This window comes from Mixophyes fleayi, chromosome 3 (assembly GCF_038048845.1).
Source record: "Mixophyes fleayi isolate aMixFle1 chromosome 3, aMixFle1.hap1, whole genome shotgun sequence".
Taxonomy (NCBI): Eukaryota; Metazoa; Chordata; class Amphibia; order Anura; family Limnodynastidae; genus Mixophyes; species Mixophyes fleayi.
In genome coordinates, this window is record NC_134404.1 from 56,147,186 (window position 1) to 56,158,952 (window position 11,767).

Genomic DNA, 11,767 nt, shown 5'->3' on the forward strand with positions numbered 1-11,767 from the left:
ATTTGAAGTGTGATCTGAGCTATGAATTGTATGAATATTTTATGTCAACACATGTGACAACTGTTTTTTTCCCCTTTTAACAGATAAAGAAAAAAGAAACAACCCAAGAACTGAAAAAGTGCCTTGGAAACCAACAGGGAAAAGTTTAAAATGTTTCTAACATATTCCATTGTGAACAAATACATTTATTTTTGCATATCGACAGAATACTGTACTTCCATTTTAAACATACATTTTCTATGTTGTCCACTCTGTATGCAGATATTTGTTGTGTACAATTATTGTAAGTAACTGCCACTAGTACCGGTACTTCATTGTTCTACAAGAATAGACAGCACTACAAGTGGACCTGTCACATGCTCAGTGGAGGCAGCCATTGTGTTCACTGAGCCAATAGAATGCAGCCTGTCCATTCTCTAGGACAGTGTTGACTAACCTGTGACACTCCAGGTGTTGTGAAACTACACGTCCCAGCATGCTTTGCCAATATATATAGCAGCTTATTGCTGGAAGGGTATACTGGGACTTGTAGTTTCACAACACCTGGACTGTCACAGGTTAGCCAACACTGCCCTAGGAACTAGTCACATGACTGAGGCGTGAGGTACACATCAGATTGGTTTACCCCACAAGATGGCTGCCTCCACTGTCTGTAAACAACAGGTCCACTTTCAGGTCCAATGTGTTATGCTGCCAAAAAAGACTTGTTTGTGACCTTCTTTGAATAACTAATGTTAATATTGCATATGTTTTGTGTAATATTTATGTTGAAATGTGTGTATCCAAAGTCTGTAACAGATTCTGCTTTGCCACACTGGTACAACAATGTATTGAATGCTTATGCAACTGACAGCAATGTTTGGTTCAAATATAAATATTTTTTTAATCCAAAAATGTAATATTTATGGTCACAAAACATTAGGTCTTATTTAATAATTGCATGACAAATGCCTTGGTCATTGTCTGAGCCAGACAATGTATTTTTATGCAGAGACCATTCTATGAAACAAAAAACAAGTGCTGCATACCGTTCACTTTATGTAAAATACAGTGGAGACGTGTGTGAGGAAATAAATGGGAGGCGGTGTATATAGACAGGCTGATGCCATTAGTTTTATGTACATTACATGTATAAAACATTCCAAGTGACATGTGCAATATGTAAATAGATGTAAATATTACAAACCTAATAAAGTGTTTGGTATATATACAGTAAATGGTGTCTGGCTGTTTATTGTCTATTATAAGTGTGTACAACTGGTGGCCCTGGGTCAGAAATGGCCCTTCAAGACCTTATTTGTATGGTTCCCTATTGCATATTTTAAAGTTTTAATATAATAGTGGTTCTTAGCACTCACTGTTCTACTATACTACCATGATGTAAAAAGTAGGGCCGAAAAAATGACACCCCATTCAAGAGGACAAAAATTATACAATAAAAGGTGCCCACTATCGGTTTGTATTCTTGACTTCTGTCATTGATTGGTGTTTATAAAAATGTACTTGATTTGTCATTGTCATTGATTTGAATTGAGTATAGGAAAATCCCATAATCTGGTCCTACCACTTCTAGGGGTATATTTACTAAACTGCGGATTTGAAAAAGTGGAGATGTTGTTTATGAGTGAAGAAACAAATGAATGGACACACATGACACACCCTTGTTTTTACACCATAATGCTAACCACATGCACCGAGATATAGCAGCCGCCATCGGACAGTTGGCCATTTGTCACAGCATGTGCAACACACAAAAGCCCTATAAAAATCGATTGAACTATTATCAGATATATTCCTAAATGCAGCAAAAAGATGATATTATAACAGTATATATATATATATATATATATATATATATATATATATAACAGTTTACTCACATCACAGGAGTGATCGGCCTGCCTGCCTGAGGGGATGAAATTCTAGATTTCATTTACTTTGGCCACTGATCCTGTTGCACGGCACTTGTGCCAAACAGCAGGATTTGTCCACCTTATGGTTGAAATGCAGCACTTTGAAATGCTGTTTTTGACAAATCCATAGATCCTAGTAACATTGATAAGAATGATTGCTGCCTCTGTGATCTACAGCAGCTTTGTTACCTTATCACAGTTCTGCCTGCTTCAGAATGGCAAGAATGCCTGCAGCCTTGCAGATGAAGTCTACACTTCTAATGCAACAGTGTGATGGCAAAAATCATCTTCATTGGATAGCAGCATTGATACATCACAGTAAGTTTCTAGTCAGGGGCCTCTGGGTAAGAGGAGATGTGACATAATCAAAGGGGAAAAGCATAATCGAATAGGTGAAGTGACGTAGAAAGTTTTATACAAGTTTGCTGTATCTTTATATTTTACATGCAACCAGCAGACGTTGCCTGGGCCAGAACAGTTAACACTAGGTGCTCGGTAGAACAAATAGGTTTGCTGGGAGCTTACGCACATTGTATTGCAAATGGAAAGCAGACATGAGTAAAGAAGGCACTGATGAATGCTGAAGGCTGTGGGATCATTGATCCTTATATACAGACAGAAAGTCAACAAAATCATGCAAGTGCTGCTGGTATAAACAGCACATATATTTTGGTATAGGAACCAGTTGTCCCAGTAGCCTGCAACGTCCACTATCACTTTACTTGTCTGTATTCCATGTGAAACACTGAACAATTCACTGATCTAAACCTATGGAACCAGCCGTTACCGCTACAGAGATGCTGAGAAGAGTTAAATGTTTTATTGCAACTTGGCAGCAGAAAAATTAAAGTACTTTGCCAGGCATCATTATACAGTTATTTTGTAAAGTTTTATTTTAGCAACATGTTGAAAATTCCTCAAACTTATTGTAAGCCATAACATTCAGACTGGACCATTTTACAGTTTCATTAGGTTAAATGATACACTCTAGGAATTAAGGTGCATTTTCTTGCAATGAGAACATTCATGGCAGTGGATGCCTAGAATAGGACAAGTCAACTACTATTATAATCATCTTATAAAACATGTAGCAAAACACATTTGATGAAATAACGTTTTGAATACTGTATATGATAGAGATGGTCACTGACGCCGTGTTTTGGTTTTGGATTCGGTTTTGGATCTGGATTACCGTCATGTTTTGGTTTTGGTTTTGGTTTTGCAAAACTGCCATTGCGTGTTTTGGTTTTGGTTTTGGTTTTGTTTGGTTTTGTTTTGCTATTTTTTTGGAAAATCCATGTTTTTGGGCCTAAATTAACCCAATTTAGTGCTCCAACTGTTTTAGAGACAAGTAATCTAATTGTTGAGGTAATAAATCATCCAAAAAAACAGTTTAATTCTTCGTTGGTAGGCCTATTCTACACACAAAACAGATTGTCTTCCTCTCCATCTATGCATATTGGCAATGCAGCCATCGTCTTTGAATGTATATTACACCCTACACTTATAGTTAAATATGTAAAGAAATGGAAAAAGCCAGTTTGGTTTCTGTCTCTCAAGGCCCCCCTCCACTTGTATAAAATACCAAAAAATTCAGCCATTATAGACTGTACAATATTAATTGACATGGAGAAAGCCAGTTTGGATTCTGTCTCTCTAGGCCCCCCTCCACTTGTATAAAATACAAAAAAATCCAGCCGTTATAGACTGTACAATATTAATTGACATGGAGAAAGCCAGTTTGGTTTCTGTCTCTCTAGGCTCCCCTCCACTTGTATAAAATACTAATAAATTCAGCCGTTATATACTGTACAATATAAATTGAAATGGACAAAGGCAGTTTGGTATCTGTCTGCATCAGATCCTCTCTCCACTAGGAGTAAAATAGAAAACTATTCAGCCGTTATATAATCTAGAATATAAATAGAAATTGAGAAAGGCAATTTGGTATCTGTCTGCATCATAATCATCAACATCATCATTAGCGCCCTCGTCGCCTACACAAATCTCCCCCTCATCCTCTTCTAATTCCAAAGTGGCATCCTCAATTTGGGTATCACCGGCTACACTCGGGCTATTAAGGCACACATCAGCAGAATGCTCACGATTAGACATCCCACTGTTGGATGGACTCTCCACAGGGATTGTTGTCATTTGTGAATCAGAGCAAATATTCTCCTGTAATGCCTCACTGTTATCTTGCAGCTCGGCTTTGACGCGTAACAGTAGTTGTGCACCAATTGTAGGCTGGGTAACTTTTTGGGATCTGCCACTAATAGCCAAAGGTGAAGGCCTCATTCTCTCTTTGCCACTGCGTGTGTAGAATGGCATGCTTGCAATTTTTTTTTTTATCGTCACTTAACTTTTGCTCAGTTACACTTCTTTTTCGCTTCAATACAGTAAATTTTTTTTTGGTTTTTGTTTTTTGCACTAATTTGAAAACACTCTGTTGTTTGACATCGCCTTGGCCAGATGACGTACTGGGAACACTAACATCAGGACTGGTGACAGAACCTGGTTGCTCATTCAGATCATATGTGGACTGCTTTGAATCCATTCTGAGCGCAAACCACTGGGGAGTGCTAAAAATTATTTAGTAGATACTGCTGACAGATATGACTTTTGACAGCCAGAAATATTAATGCACAATTAGGGAGGACACCCCAAAAGCACTGAGGAGTGCTAAAAATTATTTAGTAGATACTGCTGACAGATATGACTTTTGACAGCCAGAAATATTAATGCACAATTAGGGAGGACACCCCAAAAGCACTGAGGAGTGCTAAAAATTATTTAGTAGATACTGCTGACAGATATGACTTTTGACAGCCAGAAATATTAATGCACAATTAGGGAGGACACCCCAAAAGCACTGAGGAGTGCTAAAAATTATTTAGTAGATACTGCTGACAGATATGACTTTTGACAGCCAGAAATATTTATGCACAATTATGGGGGACACCCAAAAAGCGCTGGGGAGTGCCAAATATGAAGAAAAATTAATAAACCTCTATCCTCCTCTCTGCACTAGTGATTTTGGTTAGAGCAATTGCAAGAACAATATTGTATTCTCTGTCCCTGCTCTAATTAGCCTATGACTACACCCTGCTCTCTCCCTCTGTCAAATGGCGATGGATTGCTGTGGAGGCGTGTATTTATAAAGTTGAAGTATCGCGAGAACCGAGCCCCGAGATCCGACGATGTCACAATGACGTTCGGCCTCGATTTGGATTCGGAATGGGCGGGAGAGTACCGAGCTGCTCAGCTCGGTACTCGGATACCCAAAGTTTGGGTGGGTTCGGTTCTCGGAGAACCGGACCCGCCCATCTCTAGTATATGATACTGTGTGCTAAGTGTTCTCAGAATATTGAACACATACAAGTGAAAGTAGAGACTGTCCTACTATACATACACACTAATGGAAAGGGGTAAAGAGACACGTCATGGGAAGTCTACAGTGGGTATATGGGTTTAAAAACTGAGGTTTTATCATTATTTTTAAAAAAAACAATATTGGATAAGAAAAACACAAATCTATATACAGTATATACATACATACATAGCGGGTGAAATAAGTATTGAACACATCAACATTTTTCTCAGTAAATTTTTATTTAATGTGGCTATTGTAATAAAATTTACACCAAATGTCCGCAACATCCCTTGCAATCCACACATGCAAAGAAATCAAACCATAGATGTCCATAATTTAAGTTTTGTGGAATAATGTGAAATGACACAGGGAAAAAATATTGAAGGCCGGTCCCATGGTGGGCTAGCTTGGGCTGGGTCACTGGGCCACCTGCATGTTTTGTCTTTAAAATGTTCCTAATAGGCTATTGAGTCTTGCCCCCCCCCCCCGGGCTAAAATTTGCCAGCCCTGCCCTGAATAATACACACCATGTTTGGAGGAGAATGACACATCACCCCAAAAACACCATACCAACAGTGAAGTTTGGAAGTCGGAACATCATGGTGTGGGGTTGTTTTTCTGCACACAGTATCAAGACATTCTTGATAAAAATCTGCTGCCATCTACCAGGATGCTGAAGATGAAATGAGAGTGGACATTTCAGCAAGACAATGATCCCAAACACACTGCTTAGGACACTCTCAATTGGTTTCAGAGAAAGAAAATACAGCTGCTAGAATGGCCCAGCCAATCACCTGACTTGAATCCAATTGAAAATCTATGGAAAGAACTAAAAATCAGAGTTCATAGAAGAAGCCCAGGGAACCTTCAAGATTTGAAGACTATTTGCATTGAAGAATTGGGCAAAGTCACACCTGAGCAATGCATGTGACTAGTTTCTCCATATAGGAGGCGTCTTGAAGCAGTCATCACCAACAAAGGCTTTTGTACAAAGTATTAAAAAAATTTCACATTATTACACAAAACTTCATTTATGGAGATCTATGGTTTGATTTCTTTGCATGTGTGGATTGCAAAGGTTGTTGCTGATATTTGGTGCAAATTTTCATTACAATAACCACATTGAATATATATTACTGAGAAAAATGTTGATGTGTTCAATACTTATTTATATATAAAAAGCATACCATACATTTTGTACATCAAGGTAATCTAAAACCTCTGAGGAAATTAGGATGGCTTAATCTTCAGATTCAGTTATAACAATATAAAAGGTAATTGTATTGATGATTCTAAATATATTGCTCAAGATGACAGGGAAAGATATTACATTGACAAGCTATAATTGTCACATCTTAATCACAGGGTATGGTAGATCAAGACTTCTCACAGCCTGACAAACTATTGCTCAAACGCATGAAAATTGGCATTAGTGCAGTGTTTACATTGATCACTATACACTATTAGCTAGCGGCTTCCGTGCACCATTTTACACAGGGCTCTGTTAAAGCTGCATCTAAAAGATTTTACTAGGGCCCCACTCAACAAGTAGGGGGCTGGGGGGGTGCACACACATTTTTCTGGGGCTCTGTCGTTCCTATTACAACCCTGGCCAAAAAACAGAAGTCTGGGAGGGTGGGTGTTTGAGCAGGAAGAACAAAAGCCGCACTCAAGAGAGATGTTGAGAACATATCACAGAACTGGCAGAAAGCAACATCTCGAGGCACCTTAGCAAACTCCTTACCCAAGGTGATTGTATAAACACATTGGTAAAATTACACTATCTTCAGGATCAAAAGCAATACCCAATACAAGAACAGTTAAGCGTATATCAAAATTATGTTTATGGTTAATCATAGTCCTAACCCTTCATTTTAACTATAGCCCCAACTTTAGCACAAGAATGTTAGCCCTAGTTCTACTCTCAAAAAGAAACTAGTCCTAACCATGATTCCCGTCTAGCTCTAAACCTATTACAAGAGCTCTGAAATCTCTGATATCACTCCTCAAATACTAATTGAGACTTGATTCATGACAGTTTGGATTATATCACTGATTGTCTATGTCTATGCAGTGACTATCGGAGATCTGATCAGAGAGGAGTTATATATGGCATGTTATTATAGGAGTTATGATCTACTGAACAACTAATCCTACACTGATAAAACTCAAAATATTTTTTAATGTGCATTTTAATCCTTACACTTTTATACACCTGGAGTACCACTGTGTGCAACTGATACATGATCAGCAGGTTGATGTTCAACGGAATGCAAGAAAATTCACATCACTGCACATGGAAGTGTGGAGAGAGACAGACATCAGTGCCCTAAAACTTTTTATACTAGATACCTTAGAATAACAATAACATACAGCAGAGTATAAACTTATGGAGCTGTGTGATGAAGACATTTACAGTCATGGCCAAAAGTTTTGAGAAGGACACAAATATTATTTTTCACAACTCTGCTGCCTCAGTTTTTATGATGGCAATTTGCATATACTCTAGAATGTCATGAAGAGTGATCAGATGAATTGCAATTAATTTCAAACTCCCTCTTTGCCATGACAAAGAACTTTATCCCAAAAACAACATTTCCACTGCAATTCAACCCTGTCACAAAAGGACCAGCTGACATCAGGTCAGTGATTCTCTTGTTAACACAGGTGAAAGTGTTGACGAGGACAAGGCTGGAGATCACTGTCATGCTGATTGAGTTAGAACAACAGACTGGAAGTTTTAAAAGCAGGGTGGTGCTTGAAATCATTGTTCCTCTGTTAACCATGGTTATCTGCAAGGAAACACGTGCAGTCATCATTGCTTTGCACAAAAAGGGCTTCACAGGCAAGGATATTGCTGTTAGTAAGATTGCACCTAAATCAACCATTTATCAGATCATCAAGAACTTCAAGGAGAGAGGTTCAAAAGATGTGAAGAAGGCTTCAGGGCCCCCAAGAACGTCCAGCAAGCACCAGGACCATCTCCTAAAGTTGATTCAACTGGAGATCAGGGAACCACCAGTGCAAATTTGCTCAGGAATGGCTGCAGGCAGATGTGAGTGCATCTGCACTCAAAGTGAGTCGAAAACTTTTGGAGGATGGCCTGGTGTCAAGAAGGCCACTTATCTCCAAGAAAAACATCAAGGGCAGACTGATATTCTGCAAAAGGTACAGGGATTGGACTGCTGAGGACTGGGGTAAAGTAATTGTCTCTGATGAATGCCCTTTCAGATTATTTGGGGCATCTGGAAAACCGCTTGTCTGGAGAAGGAAAGGTGAGTGCTACCATCAGTCCTGTGTCATGCCAACAGTAAAGCATCCTGAGACCATTCATGTGTGGGCTCACTCACAATTTTGCCGAAGAACACAGCCATGAATAAAGAATGGTACCAAAACATCATCCAAGACCAACTTCTCCCAACCATCTAAGAACAGTTTGGTGACAAACAATGCCTTTTCCAGCATGATGGAGCACCTTGCCTTAAGGCAAAAGTGATAACTAATCCTCAAGAGGCGGGTGGACGAACAAAAACCCACAAATTCTGACAAACTCAAAGCACTGATTAGGCAAGAATGGGCGGCCATCAGTCAGTATGTGGCCCAGAAGTTGATTGACAGCATGCCAGGGCGAATTGCAGAGGTCTTCACAAAGAAGGGTCAACACTGCAAATGTTGACTCTTTCCATAAACATGTAATTGTCAATAAAAACCTATGACACTATTGAAATGCTTGTAATTTTACTTCAGTATACCATAGCAATATCTGACAAAAAGGTCTAAAAATACTGAAGTAGCAAACTTTGTGAAAACCAACACTCGTTTCATTCTCAAAACTTTTGGCTATGACTGTATACTAGGGACAAACAGTACAACAGTCAGTGTGTCACAGCTTCCTATATCTTTGTTAGAAAGCTCTTCATTTAGCAAACAACCACACTAAATAGTTTAAACTGTAGGGCAAAAGCTTAAAAAGGAATGGATAACTTGTAGTCAAACAGTTGCACAATATGCAAAGATGCAATTTGTGGCATGTAACACAAACAACCAATGTAGCTATACCCCTATACAGCCCTATTAAGAAGCAAAATAAAACTGCACTTCCAATCATGTTTATCTGTCATGGGCAGAGGATAATCTGGTGTACATGGGCTTTTGGACTGTTGCAAACTATTTCTGTTGTTCCTGTAAGTTGGCACCTTGTGCCAATGCTATGGGGTCATTATTGGGATTACTTACAATTGTCTGCTGTTATAAACGACCTGCACATTATGTGTGTTCTATGAATTGTAATTTTTCCCCTTAGCCAGTTCCCATCACTAGCTGCAGATCTACTTCCTTGGATAAATGTACTCTATTGATAGGAGTAAATAGACACCCTGGGCCTGATTCATTAACGAAAGGAAAGCAAAAAAAAAAAAAAAAAGAAGAAGAGGGGTGCAAATTAGTTTATTATTTTTCACATAAGTTAAATACTGGCTGTTTTTTCATGTAGCACACAAATACTTTGATAGCTATATTTGTACACTGAAATTTGAAGTTGATCTAGGACAGGCCTGTCCCACCTGCAGCCCTCCAGGTGTTGTGAAACTACAAGTCCCAGCATGCCCTTCCAGCTATCAACTGGTTGTCTACCGGCAAAGCATGCTGGGGCTTGTAGTTTCACAACACCTGGAGGGCCGCAGGCCTGATCTAGGACATGATCTACCCCAACTATAAATCAGACCCCACATATTACATTTACCACCCCTCCAATGCAACATGGTTTTGCTAAGGTGCAAATTTACTCCTTTTTTTGTTTTTGCTTGTCTTAGTGACTCCTGTCCCCTCTATGTATGTTACTGTTGTGCTTGGGAGACACAGCCAGTACATTAGAGGGGTATTACTATAAAATGATCTATGTTAACCACAGAAATGTCCACCCCACCCCAAATTTTAATTTAAAAACCATCACTTAGGAAATATATATCTTACATAAAGTGACATCCCAAACAGTGACAGTCTTGTCACAATCCAGAGATCTCTATTATTAATACATTGGTTCCTGGAATACAATACCTTGCAGAAGTAATGAGGTCCATGATCTACTGAACAACTAATCCTACACTGATAAAACTCAAAATGTTTTTAATGTGTATTTTAATCCTTACATTTAAATTTTTTGCAGACCCAACTTTTGCAGCAATAACAGCTTTAAGTCTTTTGCGTACCAGCTTAACGACCGGGAGTGATTTTGACCCCTTCTTCCAAGCAGATTTGCTCTAGGCTGCTCAAATTAGATCAGATAATGCTTGTATGCCCCAATTTCCTCCCACAGATTCTCAATTGGATTGAGAGGACACTCACCTATTCATTTTTGAGGCACGCCAACGCTTGGTGTTGTATTTGAAATCATTGTTCTGCTAAAAGAGGAACTTTCATTATATGTTTGGACTGGTGCACCTTTAGTATCAGCTACGGAGCTCTGTAGTTCCATCATTGTGATTATTGGCCTTCCGTGACTTCTCTCACCTGTATACATGTTTGTGGAGAGAGTTTTTTAGGGATGACCTTTTCTAGACAGCATATAGGAAGTTGCATGAAGCTTCCTGATAAATGAACCAACAGTGCCTACATCCAAAAACTTAGGATAGAAAACAATATCCCTTTCCACAATGTACGCATTTGTGTTACTTTACCACTAACATATATCTGGGATGCTCTTTAGTCTTCATTGTCACAGCTGTGCTTCAGATCCACACCCTGAATAATGATCCATTAACTGTGGGGGTTAGATCCAGAAAATGGGGCAGTTCTTTTAATAATTCAGAAGTGCAGGACCATTGGAAAACAAGTGTATCCTTGTTTGGTGGAAAAACTGTGGCCAGAGTAAACTTGAGCTTCCACGGAATATACACCCTTTTCTTTAAGGCTTTTTTGTATCATAAAGTGCTTTAAATGAGAAAATAACAGCATTTTAGTGTAGGAGTTTAGCAAAATGTGAGCATTGATCGAGTGTCTGCATATTTCATTGTATCTTGTTATTTCACCAATTAGTCACAGCTCACACACATCTACAGCAGGGTACACCTGCAAATCAGATTGAAAGGTTTTAATTAATTTCAGAACAAAGAAACCTGTATTGACAAGATAAAGAGAAGCTGGCATAGCTTTTGGCAAGACATCCATGGGGTGATAAGGAATATCAGCACTCCCTTCATGACACTCCCAAATAGACAACCGCACTAATGGGACATAGCCTTAATGCGCCAAAATACTCAGTTGCTGCTAACTGGAAACTGAACCTCCTGCTAGAACTGCAGAAATTAATAAAATATGGCAGATATATCAACTTGAATAATAAGTATCTTGCATGACCGTCCAATTAAGTAAGACCTTATCTGGTTCCCCAGTCTCGGATACTATGAGGCCCCCACTTAAGCCTCTACTCCCCAAGGATTTTTAGGATCTTATTTTTATTAGAAATAGAGGATTAACGGCTAAA

General features: G+C 38.9%; 1 protein-coding gene across 2 annotated transcripts in view; it reads left to right on the forward strand.

The window, feature by feature from the left end:
- Positions 1–1,176, forward strand: part of ALKAL2 (ALK and LTK ligand 2) — a 53,873-nt gene extending 52,697 nt beyond the window's left edge. For both annotated transcript variants that reach the window (XM_075200506.1, XM_075200507.1), the window contains one exon: positions 84–1,176. The gene's annotated coding sequence lies outside the window, so the exon portion shown is untranslated. The remainder of the gene's footprint in view (positions 1–83) is intronic.
- The last annotated feature ends 10,591 nt before the right edge of the window (positions 1,177–11,767 follow it).